Source organism: Ictidomys tridecemlineatus, chromosome 16, assembly GCF_052094955.1.
Source record: "Ictidomys tridecemlineatus isolate mIctTri1 chromosome 16, mIctTri1.hap1, whole genome shotgun sequence".
Classification (NCBI taxonomy): domain Eukaryota; kingdom Metazoa; phylum Chordata; class Mammalia; order Rodentia; family Sciuridae; genus Ictidomys; species Ictidomys tridecemlineatus.
Genome location: NC_135492.1, coordinates 36,398,360 through 36,419,291, shown reverse-complemented (window position 1 = coordinate 36,419,291; position 20,932 = coordinate 36,398,360).

Genomic DNA, 20,932 nt, shown 5'->3' with positions numbered 1-20,932 from the left:
GGGGAAATAATGTCATACCGTTGAGAGGCGAGATGACCGGGTTAGGAGAGCATTAACCTCACGAGTGGATTAATCCACTTGGATGGATTAACCCGGTCTGTGGGCTGGCAGGGTGTGGCTAGAGGAGGCGGGGGTGTTGGGGCTGTGCCTTTGGGTTATATATTTGGTCTGCTGAACCCCTGAGCCCCGTCCCCAGCCCCTTTTGATATTTTATTGAGAGACAGGGTCTCGCTGAGTTGCTGAGTGGTTGAGGCTGGCCTCCACCTTGCGATCCTCCTGCCCCAGCCTCCCCAGTCGCTGGGACTCCAGGCGTGAATCTGAGCCCAGGGAGGGACTCGGAGGCTGCAGCTGGGATCCCCATCCACCAAGACAGGCATCACCTGGGGAAGCTCCAAGCCAGCTTGGCGGAAGCTGTTCCCGTCACACATGCAGGCACAGAGCCTCGGAGGCAACCTGGAGTGACAACTTCTGGGCTGTCACCTGCCCAGAGAGACAGACAACCTGCCATCCCCCCCCCTCTGTTTACACCACCTGCCTTCATTAGTGGGAGGTGACGATCTAATTCCCTCCAAACAAATGTGTGTGGATCCTGGGGTTTTCCCTTCAACAAGGAGAGGCACACGGTGACAAACCTGCTTGTACCTTCTAGGACTGGGGTGGGCACAGCCACCCGGGACATGCCTACCAGCAGGGGGAGCCCTGGGCACAGTGGCCAAGGGCTTCCCCGTGCCCTGGCTGGAGATGTCAAAAAGATGAAGCTGTCCACCTTGGGTGGGGACAGAAGGGGTGACAGCCTGCCACCTGCTCGGGCAGGGGACTTTGAATTTCCTGTCCTCTTTTATTTTTCTTTGTACCAGAGATTGAACTCAGGGGCCCTCCACCCCTGAGCCCCATCCTCAGCCCGATTTTGAATTTTATTTAGAGACAGAGTCTCACTGAGTGGCTGAGGCTGGCTTCCAACTTTCGATCCTCCTGCCTCAGCCTCCCGAGCCACTGGGATGACAGGCGTGGGCCACCACCTTGCCCGGCTTTTTCTCTCCACAATAAGCAAGTTGCATATTTTTTTCAAGTTCAAACTTGACCTTTGCCAAGGTTTTTTCGATGGCAAATAATTCCCCCCTCCCGACTTATTATTATTTTTTTATCTTTTTAAATGGGTATTTTGCTCTACTTAAGTGTCACAGTTCCACGTACCCAAATCTGTCAATCTTTCCATGTCGGTTTCTGGGTTTGATATCCAATGCTTAGAAAGGCTTTTCTCACATCAAGATTTTAAAAAAAAATGCACCCACGTTATCTTCTATTACATTTTTAGATTCATTTTTGACATTTGAATTTTAATGCTTTGGGATTTTCTTTTTCTTTTTTTTTTTAGTCTAAGAAAGTTGAGATTCGGCTTTATTTCTCTTCTCGAAACGGTTACACATGTATCCCAATACCATTGATTAAACAATCTATCATTTCTCCAACTTTGGTGTCTTTGTCTTTTATCAGCTCTTAGATGCTCAGATATTCGTGGACCTATTTCGGGATCTTCTATTCTCTGCCATTGATGGATCTGTTCATGTTTTGAACACTTTCTGTCAAGTTCAATTGTTTTTTTTTTTGTCAGAAAAATTCAATTAGAATTTTTTTTTTTTTTGGATTTAGAAAGGCCTGACATCTTCCCAACTTGAAGTCTGCCTATTCAGTAAGAAGGCAGGACTCTCTGCCTATTTTTTTCCTTATTCCATGTCACACAGCTGAACCTTGATGATGGAGGAGAGTTCAGCTGTGTGACATCAAAGAAGGAAAAAAATAGATGGAGAATCAGGCCTGGAATCCCAGCAACTGGGGAGGCTGAGGCAGGAGGATTGCAAGTGGGGAGGCCAGCCTCGACCACTTAGCACATACCCTTCACATTTCCGGATATATTTTTTTCCTAGGCATTTGATATCTGCAGTTGCTATTGAAAGCGAGTCTCTATCTTGCACTATATTTTTAGTGATCGATGTTTTATATTATAAAAGAAAGGTGTTGATTTTTTTGGGGGGGGGGCGGGTACCAGGGATTGAACTTAGGGGTACTCAACCCCTGAGCCCCATCCCCAGCCCTTTTTGTATTTTATTTAGAGACAGGGCCTCGCTTTGGCTGAGGCTGGCCTCCAACTTGCGATCCTCCTGCCTCAGCCTCCAGAGCCGCTGGGATCGCAGCCGCCTGCCACTGCACCCGGCAAGGTGTTGACTTTGATATATTGAATTTATATCTTCTTCAACAAATCGGCTGCCTCTATTTTTTCTTAAATAAATTTTCAATTAATGGTTGTGTCTTGGTTGGGATCTAGAATGTTCCCCAAAGGCGCGTTGAAAGCGTCTTCCTCAATGCAGCGGTGATCAGAGATGGCGGGGCTGGGAGGTGATTGGATCCTGAGGGCTCTGACCTCCTCAACGGATTAATCCACTAAGTGATTCATAATTTCATGGGCTGTTGGAAGGGGGTGGAAATTTCAGGAAGTGAGGCCTCCTTGGAGGAAGTGAGGCTTAATTGGAGGAAGTGAGGCCTAATTGGAGGAAGTGTGGCCTAATTTGAGGAAGTGAGGCCTAATTGGAGGAAGTGTGGCCTAATTGGAGGAAGTGTGGCCTAAATGGAGGAAGTGAGGCCTTCTTGGAAGAAGTGTGGCCTAACTGGAGGAAGTAAGGCCTAATTGAGGAAGTGTGGCCTAATTGGAGGAAGTGTGGCCTAATTGGAGGAAGTGTGGCCTAATTGGAGGAAGTGAGGCCTCCTTGAAGTAAGTGAGGCTTAATTGGAGGAAGTGAGACGTAATTAGAAGAAGTGTGGACTAATTGGAGGAAGTGAGACCTAATTAGAGGAAGTGTGGCCTACTTGGAGGAAGTGAGGCTTAATTGGAGGAAGTGAGGCCTACTTGGAGGAAATGTGGCCTAATTGGGGGAAGTGAGGCCTACTTGGAGGAAGTGAGGCTTAATTGGAGGAAGTGAGGCCTAATTAGAGGAAGTGTGGCCTACTTGGAGGAAGCGAGGCCTCCTTGGAGGAAGCAGGTCACTGGGGACATGCCCTGATGGGTGTATTTTGTCCCTGGCCCGTACCTCTCTCTCTCTCTCTCTGCTTCTTGGCCACCATGAGGTGGACAGCTTTCCTCCACCCTTCACTCTCCGCCTTGATGTTTGGCCTCACTAAAGCCCAGAGACAATGGAGCCAATCCATGTTGGACTGAAACCTCTAGAAGCATGAGCCAAAGTAAACCTTTCCTCTTTCAAGTTGATTTTTCTCAGGCATTTTGTCACAGTAACGGAAAGCTGACCAGCACAGATATTACAACACTATTTTTGATGTTGATTTTTTTAAAATTTCTTCTTTTTAGCTCTTCACGACAGTGGCATGTATTCTAAAATTTCACACCTACATGGGGTCTAATTTCCCATTCATGTAGGTTGGACCTGCTGTGGGGTGTCCCTGGTGGTGTGTTACTATGTGAACATGGGAAAGTGATGTCCCATTCATTCCCCTGTCTCTCCCAGTCCCCTCCTCTCTCTTCCCTTCACTCCCCTGCATCTCATCCAATGAACTGCTATCCTTCCTCCCCCTATTGTGGGTCAGCATCTGCATATCAGAGAGAACATTCAGCCTTTGGGTTTTGGGGACTGGCTTATTTCACTTACATAACAGTCGCCCACTCCATCCATTTACCCGCAAGTGCCGTACTTTCGTTCTTCTTCATGCCTGAGTAATATTTCATTGTATATATATACCACAATATTTTCATCCATCCATCTCAATATTAAACTTGCCCTCTCCTTTCTAACCCCTCTGCATCTTATCTCGTGCACTTATTTAATTACATTAACCCTCAGCCCTTTTTATATCTTATTTAGAGACAGGGTCTCACTGAGTTGCTCATGGCCTCGCTAAGTGGCTGAGGCTGGCCTCCACCTTGCGATCCTCCTGCCTCAGCCTCCCGAGCCCCCGGGATTCCAGGCCCGCACCACCAGGCCTGGCTTCTAAGTTGATTTCCTCGGGTATTGTGTCCCAGGGACGGAAAACGAACGAAACACCGATGCCCAGACGGCGACCGGTGGGCTTTGACCACTGGTTACCGCACCACAACCAGAACTGCTTGATCAAGCGCTTCCTGAAGTCCCTGACCTGAAAACGTCACCATGATGGTTGGAAGCCAACCCGATTTTAGTCACGGGAGCAGAAGGGAGATTGGGGGCGGGTTATGTGCGTGCAGGAGGGAGCTTAAGTTGCGATGTGTAAAGTTTCCGTTTCTTCTCTGGAGAGAGTTTTGGGACTCGGTCGTGGGATGCGGGCTCTGGACTGCTCTGTCATTATGACGTGGATCTTTCTCGGGCCAGGACGGTGACCACAGGGCTTCGGAGGGAGGAGCATCTGGCCCTTCTCTCTGCTGGCCTTTGGCTCTGACCGGTTGCCATGGCAGCAGAGATTGGTATCCCCCATCTGGAGAAGGGGAGGCCTCATCTCCAGATCCCGCCTCCTCTCAGTGCTGCTGGGCGATTTAGAATTCCTCTCTTCTCCTCTCCTCCTGCCATTTGGAGAAGCAAATCTCCGAGCCTCTCTGGCCTCGCCTCCCGCTGAATGGGTCTCAGAATTATATTCGATTAGAATGGAGCTGCCAGGATCTCAAGTTTGATGGCGGCTCATCTCCCGTCTCTGCCAGGTTCCTCCGGAGTCGCACACAGCTCAGGTTTCCACAGGGAGTCTCTCCATTGATCCATCCATCGATCCATGAGCCCATCCATGATGCAAAAAAATTTTCTTGTGCATCTACTATGTGCCAAGGCCTTATCTGGGTAGACAAAAATCCCTGTCCACGTGGGACTCGGGAGTTTGGTGAAGGTGTCCTTGGAGCCGTGTGGGTATTGCGTGGTTGTCCATGATTGCAGAGAAAGTGGGGGATCCTTTTTTTGGGGGGGGTCTCGGCATGAACGGACATTGCAGATGCAAGCCATGATACGTGCAAAGGCCCTGTGGCCCCGGGGAACACCCAGCTTCTCCAAGAAACGGCAAGAAAGCCAGAGAGGGAGGGGAAGAGAAGCAGAGGGTGTGGCCAGAGAGGACCTGGGAGTCAGACTTGGCCTTGCTCAAAGGAGCACCAACAAGGTACACGGATTTCCAATCTGGTGGTCCCCGTGTTCCCTGCGGTTCTAATAAGGCCTCCAGCGGTTCTTGCAGAGAGCTTGGGGGGGAGGAGTTTGGGTCATGTAGCGTCTCCGCGGATACCAAGTTCACGGCTGATCTCTCAACCCAGGGCCAGGGAAAAGGACAGGGCCCAACCCCAGGTGGCCGTTCCTCATGGGCACCTTCCTGGATCCTGGGAGGCTCCATGGGCCCATCTGGACAGGGGAGTGACTAGCATCAGCCTTTGCATGGGTGGTGGGGACTGTATTCCTTCATTTTTTGTTTTTTGTTACTATAATAAAATACACGAGGGCTGGGTACTTTATAAAGAAAAAAGGTTTACTTTACAGTTCTGAGATTCAAGGGCATGGTGGCAGCACTGTTTAGCTCTGGTAGGGACTCTGACCTTGGAAATGAACAGGGAAGGGTCCCCCTGGTGTGTAAACTCTGGGGGTGGGGGGACAGGCACCCTATTTCCCGCCCTTGGTGTGCCCTGCAATCTCTCTCAGGATCTAGTGACATAGCTAATGTCAGTGCAGTGTCCAGGTGGTGTGGCAATGTCCCGAGAGGTCCTTGTGTCAGAGGGAGGGGGACGGGGTGAGGGAGAGGGGGAGAGGAGGAGAGGGGGAGAGAGAGAGGGAGGGAGGGGGAGAGAGAGAGGGGGGAAGGGAGAGAGGGAGGGAGGGGGAGAGGGAGGGAGGGGGAGAGGGAGAGGGGGAGAGGGAGAGAGAGAGGGAGGGGAGAGAGGGAGGGAGGGGAGAGAGAGAGGGAAGGAGGGGGAGAAGGAGAGGGGGAGGAGGGAGGGAGGGAGGGAGGAGGAGAGACTGGGATTCATTGAGAACGGCCCCTCTGGAGGCCACGCCCCCAAAGCCTACGCTCTCCCGCTAGGCCCCGCCTCTTAAAGAGCCCACCCGCCTCTCTACTGCCCCCTAGCGGACGCCCTTGCAATAGCCTCAGGGACCGTCCCTCAGGGTCCTGGGTGCCCAGGCGCCCCGCCTAGGCCAACGCCTCAGCCAGAAGCAATGTCCCCGGGGGCTGAAGACGTCCCAGGCAGGGGACCGCGGAACCCGAGGGGGGCCCAGATGGTGTTTTTCCGTCCTGCCTTCCAACTGGCAGAGAGGGACTTGGAAGAGGAGGGACCATATGGGACAGGAGCAGCTGGCTGAGTCCGTGCAATCGAAGAACAAGATGGGAGTTTTCTGGACGGCGGGCTGGAGCCGGGTTCTCGGCCAGGACGGAACATTAGCAGATCTTAATAACACGCGCGTCCACACCGCGTGCAGGGATCACGTCTGCAGATCAGCTCCCGGGGCCTGCAGGAAAATCACACCAGGATGCCCCTGTGTGTGTGTGTGTGTGTGTGTGTGTGTGTGTGTGTGTGTGGGTGTGTGTGTGCACTGCACCTACGGGGTGTGTGATCCTGTGTACTTGTGCATGGGGCGTGTGTAGACGGTGCAGTGGGCACGTGGGCATTATTGTGTGGCCAGTCCATGTCCGGTGCGTGGCATGCACACGTGTCTACTATTTGTAAAAGGTCAGAGGGAGATGTCCCCCGAATCCCAGAAGGAAATCCCTGGGCAAAGGCTCCTCTGCATCCCTGGGACATTTATATATAAAGAATGGAGACTGGCCGGACACGGTGGAACTTGCGTGTTAGCCCAGCAGGCTCTGGAGGCTGAGGCAGGAGGATCGTGAGTTGGAGGCCAGCCTCACTCAGCAGTTTGGTGAGGCTGCGAGCAATATAGCGAGACCCTGTCTCAAAAATTAAAAAATAAAATAATAATAAAATAAAAAGGGCTGGGCTCCTCCACAGCGTGGACAGCCAGAATGCTCAGCCTCATCCTGGAGGCTGTTTTCCCCTAGTCCAGCCTCTGGGGCATGTGACCTGGACTGACCAATCAGAGGGGGTGTGTGCCAAGGATGGACCCCTGAGCGCCGTCCCCAGCCCTATTTTGTATTTCATTTAGAGACAGGGTCTCCCTGAGTTGCTTAGGCCTCGCTTTGGCTGAGGCTGGCTTTGAACTCACGATCCTCCTGCCTCAGCCTCCCAAGTTGCTGGGTTTTCCATTCAATGACTGAGTGAGGTTGTGCAGTATTTATCTTTCTATGACTGGCTCCTTTGGCTCCCATCAGGTGCCCTAGGTCAATCCACGTTGTTACACATAACAGGCTTTCTCCTTCCCTTTTAAGGGCTACATAGTATTCCCACGGTGTGCATGCATGCACGCCATATGTATGCGTGTGGTCGATGCATTTTCCTACAGGTATGCATCCAAGGAGGCACACATATCTATGTACATAGGTGTGTAAATGCACACGTATATGTTTTGATGTTGGGGGGAAGTTTTCTGTACAGATTTTATGCTGAACCTGCGCCCTTGCTTCTGGTCGTACAGAACAGTATCCATCTCCCCCGTCGCTGAACATGGTACATCCCTCCACTGATTCCTCCTCTTCAATGTCTTTCCTCCATGTGGGGCGATTGTCAGCGCAGAGACCTGCGACTCCCTGGTGACACTGACCGCCCAGCATTTTATTCTTTGTGACGCTCCCTCGAACCTAATTATTTTTTCCCAATCGTCCTTTGCCAGTGTAGGGACATGTGATGGATATTGGCGTGTTAATTCTGTATCCTGTGATTTTAATAAATACCTGGGATTGAACCCAGGGGTGCTTCACACACCGAGCCCCGGGTCCCCAGCCCTATTTTGCATTTTTGTTTAGAGATGGGGTCTCGCCGAGTTGCTTTGGGCCACACTTTGGCGGAGGCTGGCCTCCACCTTGCGATCCTCCTGCCTCAGCCTCCTGAGCTGCTGGGATGACAGGCGTAGGCCACCCTGCTCAGCTTTTTAACACTTTTTTTTTTTTAGGTGGAGTCTGTACTGTTTTTCTCTCTATATAAATATTATCTGATTTGGAAACAGGTATTTAAAGTTTTTCTTTTCCAGTGGGGATGCCTTTGATCACTTCCACTGATGGAAGATTTGCAGTACTAGGTCGAATAGAAGGGGAAAGGGCCCCAGCCTTATCCCCGATCTTCAATAAAAGCACCCCGCTTTTCACCTTGAGCATAACGTCAGTGGTGGGGGTTGTCATAGGTGGGCCCTGGTGACGTCGAGACGCTTCGACTAATTTGTTGAGCATTCTTTTTTAAAAAAAAAAAATCACAAAAGGATATTGAATTGTACCTAACACTGTAGACAGAGCATCGATGGAGATGATCATATTTTTTTTATCTTTCATTTTCTGAGGGCAACGTGGCCCTCCGGTGCGATAGCGATGGCGCACACCTGCGATCCCAGCGGCCCAGGAGGCTGAGGCAGGAGGATCGCAAGGTGGAGGCCAGCCTCAACCCTGTCTCAAAATTTAAAAAAATAAAATAAAATAAAATATAAAAAGGGCTGGGGCTGGGACTCAGGGGTTAAGCACCTCTGGGTTCAATCCCTGGTACTAAAATAAATAAATAAATAAATAAAAGAGTTTGGAGATGTTTCCTCCTCTCTAATTCCTTGGAAGACTTCGAGACGGATTGGCATTAATTCTTGAACTGCTTCGTCGAATTTGCCCAGAAACTATCTGGCTCCGGGCTCTTCTTTGTTGGGTGGTTTTGGATTCCTGATTCAGCCTCCTTACATGTCATGGATACGTTCAGATTTTCCATTTCTTCATGATTCCGTCTTGGTGGTTTGTATCCTTTTTTTTAAGGAATGGATCCAACTTTTATAGATCACCATTTTTCATTTTTTTCCTAAAGTTCCTCAGAGAGGGCTTTTCTGATCTTTCTTGGTATCAGTGAATTAGCTCTTATTTCATTTATGATTTTATTGATTGGGGTCCTCCTCCTCTTTGGGTTAGCCCAGCTTAAAAAAAAAAAAAAGAAGAAGAAGAGTCAATTCTGCTCATCATTTCAGACAAGCGGCCATGATCTTTCCGACCGTCTTTCCGGCCTCTATTTCATCTCTGATGTTAAACATTTCCTCCCTTCTGAGGACTTCAGATTTGGAGTTCGTGGAAAGTGACATTGTTTATTCAAAAATCTCTTTATTTTTTCATTTTTTATCATTATAAACCTGCCTCTTAAAGAAAATGTTTCTGTTGCACGGGGCACGGTGGCCCACACCTGTGACCTCAGGGGCTCGGGAGGCTGAGGCAGGAGGATCGCAAGGTGGAGGCCAGCCTCCGCCAAAGCAAGGCCCTGAGCCACTCAAGGAGACCCTGTCTCTAAATAAAATGCAAAACAGGGCTGGGGACGGGGCTCAGGGGTCGAGGGACCCTGAATTCCATCCCTGGTATCAAAATAATAATAATAATAATAGTAATAATAATAATAATAATAATAACATTATTATTATTATTATTATTATTATAAATAACAACAACCCCCCACCAGACCCTTGGGTGGTGCCGGTACTTTGGAACTTGCCTCTTGAAGCAGTTTCACTAATGATAAAAAATGGGGGGAAATTTTCAGCCAGTATCTTTTTTAAAAAAATTGTTTTATTAGTTGCCGATGGACACAATATCTTTATTTTATTTATTTTTTATGTGGTGCTGAGGATCGAACCCAGGGCTTCACATGTGCTGGGCACATGCTGTGTCCCTGAGCCCCGTCCCCAGCCCCTTTTTCTATTTTATTTAGAGACAGGGCCTCGCTGAGTGGCTCAGGGCCTTGCTAAGTGGCTAAGGCTGGCCTCCACCTTGCGGTCCTCCTGCCTCAGCCTCCCCCGCTGCAGGGACTCCTAAGGCGGGGCTCTGGGTCAAAGCAATGGTGTCCCGAACGGAGGTCACGGAGAGCCCTTCTGGGCCCGGGAACACTCTTGGTTCAATAGGAGAAAGGGGAGGCCGAGGAAGAGGCGGGGAGGCCGGCCTCCTCCCTGACACCCCCCCACAGCTCCAGTTAATTGTATCTGGTGACAAGTCACCGGGAGTCGGCTCGATACCTCTTTCCCTGTCTGATGGCCTCATCAAAGTCTGTCGCCCTTAATCCCAGGTCCCATCCCTCACATTGATCCCAACCGGAGGGGAGAGAGGTGCCCGGGGCCTGGGAGCTCAGAGAAGGCCATTAACGGCCTCCGCGGTGGCTTCATCTCAAACCTGTCACCCGGCAGTTGGCCCTGTGGCTGCAGGACTCTTTCCCCCCCTCCCACCCCCAGATTCTTTCTCCTCTCACTTTTTTCTTTCCACAATTTATGTTTTGAGCCGTAAGCCCACCAAGGACTCATGAAAAGAAGGGTGGGGTGACATCGGGGATTCCCGTCAGGTTCAGAGAGGTCAAGACAGTTGCTAAAGGTTGCACAGCCACGTTGTAGAACTGGGTTGTTTTGTTTTGTCTTGTGCTGGGGATTTAACTATTGAGCCCCATCCCCAGCCCCCTTCTTTTTTTAAAAAAAAAATATTTTATTCAGAGACAGGGTCTCGCCGAGTGGCTCAGGGCCTGGCTAAGTGGCGGAGGCTGGCCTCCAACTTGCGATCCTCCTGCCTCAGCCTCCAGAGCCACTGGGATGACAGGTGTAGGCCACGGTGCCCGGCTCCCATCTTCTGTTTTTTATGGGGCACATTCTCTAAATAAAACGCAAAATAGGGCTGGGGCTGGGGCTCAGGGGCTGAGTGCTCCTGAGTTCAGTCCCTGGTACCCCTCCCCAAACCAAGTTCTTCAGGAGATGTGTGTGTGGGGTGGGAGGGAGATGGGGCTGACCACACCCTGGGTCCTGCCTCCGTGCCCCAGCCTGGTGAAGGTGACCTTGGGAAGCTCACAGCTGATCCCAAGGAACAATCAGAGGAGACTCACAGGAAATCTTCCTTTCATCCCTTGAGGGGACCCTGCAGCGGTGACAGACCTTCTTCTATCTCAGTTATCCAATCAAAACACTCATCTGGGGGTCTCCAGGAAGTCACGTTATAGATCTCATTCACATTCAGCTGGAGGCATGTCGAGGAGCTTGTCCTCGATGACCTGGTGGGCCTGGTCTAATCAGGTGAAGCGCCTGCCCTGAAAGACAGAAGTGAGGTTCACCAGGAAAAAAAAAGAAAAAGAAAAAGAAATCCTACCTGTGAACGGGCCCTGGAGCACCTGAGAGTTTCCAACCCACAGCATCACCCAGGGCCACCATCTCCAGATCTGTGGCTGGATCAGCCATGGTCAAGGTCATAGATGTAAAGTTGACTGGGCCATGAGGGACTTCGGGCGTGGTGTAGAAGACAGGATGGGGATGAGCCATGGCCCTGACGCGGTCATGCCAAGAAGATAAACGGGGGAGGAGAGGGTCCGCGTGTTTCCCAGGATCCAAGCCGCGGATCCATAATCAGGAGGGTAAATCCAGAGGCGACTTGACAGCTCCACACACCGTAGCCAAAATACGCAGCCCTTGAAGATGCCGCTGGTGTAGACAGGACACCCAGGATGCCATTGGCTAAAGTCCCGCCTGGCCGAGCTCAGTGGCCCACTCCTGGGAAATCCGGCGGCTGGGGAGGCTGAGGCAGGAGGATCGCAAGGTGGAGGCCAGCCTCCGCCACTTAGCGGAAACCCTCAGCCACTTGGCGAGACCCTGTCTCTAAATAAAAAAAAAAAATAAAAAGGGCTGGTCCCTGGGCCTCCTGGGCTGGAGGTAAGCTGCGGCTTATTTTTTCTCATTGATCCAAGAAGTTATTTCTGTTCATTAAAACCTAGTTACGGGCTGCACCTCGCCAGGATCCTGGAGCGCTCGCTTGGTTAATCGAAGCCAGCAGAGCTTTGGACGAAGTAATTTTATTGTCCTTCGGGATTGGCCACCTTGTGCCCAGCCTCCCTCTCTCTCTCGGTTGCAATGGAGTTAATTTGGGCTGAAATTGCTTCTTAGCAGACAAACACATTCCACATCATTGGAGGCTGAGGCGTCCCCGGGTCTATTATCCCTTAATTGTCACACACCCACGGTGGTGGCACCATGCATGCCCGAGACAGACAGCGTCTCCCCTGCAGGGTGGAGAGAGGCAGAGAGGAGGACGCAGCCCCCTGAGCAGCCTCCACATACCTGGTCAGAAGGGGGCCTCTAGTATTTGCTCAATAATTCATCAGTCTGCACAGCCAAGAGCCCCCTACCTGAGCCCTGTGACATCTGGTGACTCTGCAAGAGGGGTCAGCTGTGGGATGGATGTGGGGGGAAGGCATCCAGCAGGAGCATAAATATTTATTTTATGAGAGCCGGGCGCGGGTGGGGGGCGCACGCCTGTCATTTCCTGCAGCTCGGGAGGCTGAGGCAGGAGGATCGCAAGGTGGAGGCCGGCCTCTGCCAAAGCGAGGCCCTGAGCCACTCAGGGAGACCCTGTCTCTCAATAAAATAGAAAAAGGGCTGGGGAGATCCGTTCCCTGTCACATTGGACATTTTTTTTTTTTTTTGGTGTGTGTTTCCAAAAGCGTTGGCTCGTCGCGCACTGATTAAAAAGGTTCATTAAGTGACTCTGCGTTTGCGAGGCTGTGGGTGCGGGGGACACGTTCTCTGTGGATGTTTATGCACCTTGATGATGATCAACCCACTGTCTCCCCGACGAAGCCACCGAGCCACTGTCAACTGGAGCTCTTTAGGAGAGTGACAGATGCCTTAATGCTGAGAATATGGCCAGACGCACCACGTAACTCTGTAAAGGCCATCTCCAAGGACACAAAGTCACCTCCCTGGAGAGGTACAGAGGATGGAACCCAGGGGTGCTCCAACCCTGAGCCCCGTCCCCAGCCCCTTTTTGCATTTTATTGAGAGACAGGGTCTCGCCGAGTGGCTCAGGGCCTCGCTCCGTGGCGGAGGCTGGCCTCCACCTTGCGATCCTCCGGCCTCAGCCTCCCGAGCCTCTGGGATGACAGGCGTGCGCCCCCGCCCCTGGCTCCTTTTTTACATCTTTCCAGAAGATTCCCAGGTGCGGCTGAGAATCCTCAGATCTGTGAAGACACCCCTCCTCGCAGCTGCAGCTCAGATCTGCTGACTCCGTCCGTCCGGGTGGTTCCAATGCATAATGCAGCGTGGAGCGTTTCTAGGGGAAGCAATAAAAATGGTAAAAACCCGTTTAAGCAGCTCTTCGGGCCTCTCCCTGCGGACGGTGTGAGCGGGGGAGATTATTGGGCTTTTGACAAACAAATGAAATGGGATTAATCTGCAGAGAGCTGGGCTCGGCTGACCCCCTTGTCCCCAGCCCCTTTTTGTATTTTATTTAGAGACAGGGTCTGGCTGAGTGGCTCAGGGCCTTGCTCAGTGGCGGAGGCTGGCCTCCACCTTGCGATCCTCCTGCCTCAGCCTCCCCAGCCGCTGGGATTCTCACGAGCATGTGCCACCATTTGCAGCATCCAAATCCTGGGGTTGGGTTTGCCAAGGTCGGGGCTGAGCTGGCTGTGAGGGAGGGGACATGGGAGAGGGCTGCTGAGACTCTCTAGCAAGTCAGGGGCTTTAAGGGGACAACCCCGAGAGGTCGGCAAGGACCCCCCTGTATGACCTTGAACTTCAGAAAACACAAATGCCATTATTTCAATCTTCTTTATGGCTGTGTAATATTCCACTGCGTATATAGACCACATTTTTTTTTTTTACCCATTCATCGGTCCAAGGGCACCTAGGTTGGTTCCATAGCTTAGGTATTGTGAATGGAGCTGCTATAAACACTGATGTGGCTGTGTCACCGTAGTGGGCTTAGATATGTCACTGAGGGTTCACCAGAAAGACGGAACCCATGGGGGGGTATGCGTATAGTCACAAACTGGAAGTTTTATTTCAGAATTGGCGCGTGCCCTTATGGCAGCTAAATCCCAGGATGGACCTCCTAGAGGTGACAGCCCCTGGGAAGCCAGGATCTTGGCTCAATCCAAGTCCCAAATCTTCAAGTCAATGTCACCTCTCTCAGATGGAGAACCCCGGGAGGCACCTTTGGTGTCAGTTCTAGAATCCCAACCTTGGGGGCTCCTGGGATTCCGGGGCCAGAGCAAATCCTGAATGCCAGCGAGATGTGTTTGTCACCAAAGGGACTGTGGGTGTGGTGGCCCTGGGGGACAAGAGGGGTCAAGGTGCCACCCCAGCCCAAGACCAAAGGCTTCTGGAGAGTCACGGGCAGAGTCCACTTTGGAAGCAAGAAGGAGCAAGAGTCTGATGTCCCCAGAGATGGCAGCCGCCATCAGGAACCAGGTCCGCAAGGACCCAGGGGCATGCGCAGCTGCTCCCGGTTCTAGGGACTTCTGTTCCTTCCCTGCAAACCTCCAGCCTGTTGGATGGCTGCTGCCCCGCCCACACTTAGGGAGGGTCTCCACTCCAGTTGGCTGTCGCACCTGCCAATCATTCCCAGACACACCCTCCAGGACCCGCCCAGAGGCCTCGGGATCATTGGCATCTCTTCATCCCATCAAGTCTCGGTTGGCGTCATCGAGTGCAGAGGCCGCCTCTGAAGGCCACCCAGGGAGGCCAGCCCTGAGCCCCCTCCCCTCCAGCCCTAGAGGCCCCCAGAAGCACGGAAGAGGACAGTGTGGACAGTGCCCTCCCTCTGTCCCATCTCTGTTCCTGGAACCAGCGCCAGGCCCCAGGGGGCTGCTCATGCCTGAAAATGAGGCCCGTCCTCCCTGCTGAGGCTGGCCTCCGACTTTGCGATCCTCCTGCCTCAGCCTCCGGAGCCGCTGGGATGACAGGAGTGGGCCACCGTGCCTGGCTGGGGACAGCCTCTCGCTGGAAGGAGATGACACTGGAAAGAGATGACATGCCACTTCTTCAAGGGGACAACTAAAGACCTAATGTCCCTCCAGAAGGTGCCACCGACTGTAAGTTCTACCACCTTCTAACCACAGGCTGCGCCACCAAGTCTTCAGGGGACAATTCAGATCCACCCTAGAGCTTGTGTCTGTGAATTCTTCGTGGACCATGAAGGAATGGGTGGCGACGGGGGGTCTGGCCTGTGACTTAACCATGTCTGGTGACCATTTTTTCTTTTTTCCCACAGATCCACTCCTACGGCCTCATCCTCCATACCTAACGCAGCCCTTTATTTAATTCCCTCCGAGAAATTGGATATTTGAGAGGATTCTCTTTTCTCCAGGCTAAAAATCAAACCTCAAACCAGCAGCCATCACGATGAAGTCTGAGAGAAATTAAGGATCAATTGCGGATCTCGGTTTCTCTCGCTCTTATTTAACGTTTTCCTCCAATTTCTGGTGCTTTGGCTTCGACGTGGACCGTGAATGAGAGGTGGGACTCTGATACAGCGAAGGAACAAGATCATAATTATTTGCAAACGACGTGTTGATATATAATATCTCTGTTTCCCAAGAGGATCGAAGGGGAAAAAAAAATAACTGGAATTAATTAAGATGCTTCAGTCTCAATACACGGCAGGTTGGCTCCAGTGACTGGATGTAACATGAACGTTTCCAAAATATATGTCAATAACTAAGCATATCAAAAGCTGCTCCACAACATTTAGCATTAGGGAAATAATCCAAATTAAATCAATAATGATCGCCGAGCAGAGTGGGGCCCACGCCTGTCACCCCAGCAGCTCGGGAGGCTGAGGCAGGAGGATCGCAAGGTGGAGGCCAGCCTCAGCCAAAGCGAGACGCTGAGCCACTCAGGGAGACCCTGTCTCTAAATAAAATACAAAACAGGGCTGGGGATGGGGCTCAGGGGGTCGAGTGCCCCTGGGGTTCAATCCCTGGTACCCCCTACCCCCCAAAAGAGAGTGAATCCGAATGCAAAGTATGAACTTGGGTTAATTATAACGCATAAACCCGCGTGCACTCCGTAGTAGGACTCATGCAAGATATTAATGACATGGGCAACCATCGGGGTGAAGGATGTAGATGGGAACTCTGTCCTTTCTGCCCAGTTTTTCTGCAAATCAAAACTACTCTTTTTAAAAAATATTTATTTTTTTTTAGCTTTAGGGGGACACAATATCTTTTTTATTTTTATGGGGTGCTGAGGATGGAACCCAGTGCCTCACGCATGCCAGGTGAGCACGCTACCACTGGAGCCACATCCCAAGCCCCCCAAAACTACTCTTTAAAAAAAAAACTATTCATTAAAAGGAAAAAAAAAGAAATGATGTCATCAAGCCCTACAAAAAAGACATGGGTACATTTTAACTGTTAAGTAAAAGAAGCTAGTCCTAAAGGCATCCTGCAAAAGCAACATTATAGAGACAATTAAAATAAAGGATTTGGGGGCTGGTTGAATCAGTGAAGCATAGATTAGTAGTGGAACTATTGGGGACAAAGAATAATAATTCTGGTACTCTGTCCTGCAATCCAACTAATAATAATAATAATAATTATTATTATTATTATTATTATTATTATCACCACCAGGGATTGAACCCAGCAATGCTTAATCCCTGAGCCCCGTCCCCAGCCCTTTTTCTATTTCATTTAGAGACAGGGTCTCGCTAAGTTGCTTAGGAACCTCGATAAGCGGCTGAGGCTGGCCTCCAACTTGCCATCCTCCTGCCTCAGCCTCCCCAGCCACCGAGATCACAGGCCACGGTAATGCCCAGATGGAATCTCACAATTTTTAAGAAAATGCATTATACGTGGTGTGATTTCTCACTGTTGAAGTAGGAGGGGACAAAAAAAGCAAGGGCAGCGGGCTAGAATGGCCCTTGTGGTCATGGAGAAGAGTTGGAGACTCATCCGTATGAGCTCAGGTTTAGCTGAACACACACAGAGATGATGGGACAGAGAAATGTGCAGGTAGATATGGCAGGTGGATGTGTAGGGGGGGTGGATGGATTCAATGAACAGGTAGATCATAAATGAATTAGATAGACAGACAGAGATAATGGATGGAAGGATGGATGGGAGGATGGATAACGGATGTGATCATTGACAGAGGGATGGGTGGACCAGACCAATGGTAGCTACGTAGAATAGATAAATACATGAATGATCTAGAAGATGGTTAGATGAGATATAAATAGATGGACAGGCAGGTAGGCAGATAGAGGGGAGAGAGATGAAATAGACCATGCGTAGATACATATCCAGATGGCCGGGCACGGTATTCCCAGTGGCTTGGGAGGCTGGGGCAGGAGGATCGCAAATTGGAGGCCAGCCTCATCCATGAGTTGCAACTCAGGGAGACCCTGTCTGAGTCAAGTATGGATTTTGCATTAATAATGATGCTTTCGTTCATTAAAATTGCATTCCTAATTATAACAGATAGAGATTAATTGTTAGGGGGTAACATGGTAGCGATGGAGAGAGCCGGGTGTGGGCCACATGGAGACTCTCTCCACCATCTTTATAATTTTTTTTTCTGTAAATAAAAAACAGCTGTCACATTCCAAGTTGATTAAAAATACATGTCGGCGCTGTCGGAGCCAATTTACTCATCTTCGTGGAACTCAAAATCCCCAATAGATTTTTGTTTTCTTCCAATGGAAACTTTTTGATCACAAAAAAATAATGCAGAATATTTTTATTTCTTTTTTTTTCTAAAAGAGAAAGACCTGCTCAGGACATGTTGGAATAGCTTCAGCAGGAAGGTCAATTTCTGCAATGGATATTTAAAAGAAGGCAGATGTATGGGCACGTAATTGCCCAAGGGTCTTCGTTTTATTTTATTTTATCTTTAAATTTGACGCCAGTTGCCACAATTCTTATGAGCGCTTGGCTCTTGATGGCTACCTCTTTCTCGTTGTATTTTTTTTTTTATTTTGGAGGGGGCAGTACCTGGGCCTGAACTCAGGGCCACTCCACCCCCTGAGCCCCATTCCCAGCCCTATTTTCTATTTTATTGAGAGACAGGGGTCTCCCTGAGTTGCTTAGGGCCTCGCTAAGTGGCTGAGGCTGGCCTCCAACTTGCGATCCTCCTGCCTCAGCCTCCTGAGTTGCTGGGATTTCAGGTGTGGGCCCACCCTCTGGGGCCCTGCTGGAAATTTTGGATTGGTTCATCAGAGTATTCAAATCTTATCTCAATTCCAGAGCGTTTTCACTTTTGTTCCCCAGTTTGCTTTTCCATCCTCTTAGTGAATAAGTTTTGGAAACGTTCAATTTCCTCCTCTTTGTCTCTGAACCCCTTTCGCATGTCCCGTGTCTTCATCTATTTGCCATATTTTGGAATTCTCCACCAAGGAGCTAAGTCATATCCTTGTAATTGGAACTTTCAACAATTTTACTTTATGTCTCGAAGTTGCTAGAAGTTTTTTTTTTTTTTTTTTTTTTTTTGCTTCTTGGTTTCTACTTATGCATTCAAATTCGGATTTCTCCAATTCATAATTGCAAGCACATTTAGTTTGTAACGGATGTTTTAATTTATTGTTATGATTATCCCTACTTTTTTCCCACTTAACTCTCCGGTGAATTCCCTTCATTATTTTAAAAAATGTAAAAAATCTTTTTTTTTCCCATTGAAAGACGGACAGGTGAAATATTTATTGTCAAGATGGCAGGACACCTAAAGCTAGCTTCAAAGGAATCCGGGTGGCGTTGAGGGAGTCAGTGGGGGTAGAGATAAAGCAACATTGGCTTGGTGATTTTTAGTTCTCACTTCATGAGCTTCTCTTCACCAAGCATCTTCTTTCCCTTGGGGAATTTTCCTGCTCTGTGCTGTGGGAGCATTGCTAGAGAGAAAGTTTTTCTTTTCTTTAGTTACTTAACCTCATGTATTGAAGGGGTGCTGGGTGAGGTTTTAAAAAATTGATATCTTGTCTTTGAGATTTCTGCAACATAAGGTTACAAAAAAAAAAAAGAAAGAAAATCCACACCTTGCTTAAAGAATGTAGAATTCTTTTCCCTAGAGTCTCAGTACAGTTAATCTTTGTTCCTTCTCTGCTGGGAAAATTTATTATAATTCCCCCCCTTTTTTAACTTCAGGATCCTAGATTTTTTTTAATATTTATTTTTTTAGTTGTAGGTGGGCACAATATCTTTATTTACATTGATGGGGTGCTGAGGATCAAACCCAGTGCCTGGTGCATGCTAGGCGTGCGGCTCTACCACTGATCCCAGTTTTTAAGCAAAGCCTCAGTCTGGATCTTAAACTTGGATGCACAAGAGAGAGTTTTCATTCCAAAGAGGGCACGGATTAGGAAATTTTTCAAATACATCTAACAGAAGGATTTAGGTAGAGGAGTGTGGCCAGGCTGCTGAACCCATCACCCAGCTCAATTTCTGCAAAACAAAGTTCACCTTCCTTCACTTAGGCTCCACCCACGCCACCCAATCCTGGACCAGTCTGAAGCAAGCCCCGCCCTGCCCACTCATTCCAATGCCAGGCCAGTCTGAGGCAGGCCCCGCCCACTCCACCCAATCCTGGACCAGTCTGAGGTAGGCCCCGCCTACCCCTTCCAACGCTGGGCCAATCTAAGGCAGGTCCCGCCCACTCCTTCCAACACTGGACCAATCCAACAGCAGGTCCCGCCCACTCCTTCCAACACTGAGCCAGTCTAAGGCAGGCCCTGCCCACTCCTTCCAATACTCTAAGGCAAGCCCCGCCCACTACTTCCAACGCTGGGCCAATCCAACAGCAGGCCCCACCCACTCCTTCCATCGCTGGGCCAGTCTAAGGCACTCCTTCCAATGCTGGGCCAATCTAACAGCAGGCCCCACCCACTCCTGTCAAAGCGGGGAAAATCAAAGGCAGGCCCCGCCCACTCCTTCCAACACTAGACCAATCCAGCAGCAGGCCCCGCCCACCCCTTCCAACACTGAGCCAGTCTAAGGCAGGCCTTGCCCACTCCTTCCAATACTCTAAGGCAAGCCCCGCCCACTACTTCCAACGCTGGGCCAATCCAACAGCAGGCCCCACCCACTCCTTCCATCGCTGAGCCAGTCTAAGGCCCTCCTTCCAATGCTGGACCAATCTAACAGCAGGCCCCACCCACTCCTGTCAAAGCCGGGCCAGTCTAAGGCAGGCCCCGCCCACTCCTTCCAAGGCTGGACCAATCCAACGCAGGCCCCACTCACTCCTTCAGAATCATTGGGTGTGTCTCCTGTCAGTCAAACAGAGCCCCCGCCAGGATGAGGCCTTCCTTGACGTAAATGCTCGGCTGGTTGGTTGATTGATTGATTCATCTAATCACTAATTTACTAATCTAATCCTTGGCCCCCATCAGGCCAACGCAGGCCCCGCCCGCTGATTCAGAGCGCCAACTTCCGCTCTGCTCTCCCTTCCCTTCCCAGCTGAGTTTCCACGAGCAGCTCTTCCGGTTCCAACCCAAACGCCTCTCCCTGGCGCCCTCCCGTCTGCCTGGGAGCCTCTCTTAGGGCGTGACAGTTCCTTTCCCAAGCACTTTACTCGACTCTAATTACTGTGCACATTTTCCCCCTAGTGATTAGATTAATTAATCAATCAATCAACCAGCCGAGCATTGACGTCCAGGAAGGCCTCATTCTGGCGGGGCTCCGTTTGAATGACAGGAGACGAGCCCAATGATTCTTCCGGGTCCGCCCCTTCCCGCTCTGCCTCTCCTGGCTCCGCCCACTCCCCTTTGGTCACGTGTGCAGCTCACGGCCTATAAAAGGAGACTGCCCCTCAGGCTGAGCGCAGTTGGGTTGCCAGCGCCTGAGGGTTCGCATCTCTCCCGCCAAGGCGCGCAGCCGACCGTCGACTTTGGAAGTTCCAATCGCTGATTTTGGAAGTTCCAACCGCTGATTTTGGAAGTTCCGACCGCTGACTTTGGAAGTTCCGCTTGGACCCTGCAGAGAGCTCCAGACGACCAACCCGGGGGCATTGCATCCTAGAAAGGTGTCCTAGACGTGCATCTTGCTTTTAGGCATCCAGAGTCAGATCAAAAGCATCGCAGCTAGACGATCAGGTAGGCGTCCCTGGAGGATGGGTAGCTCGTGCAAGGTCGCTGG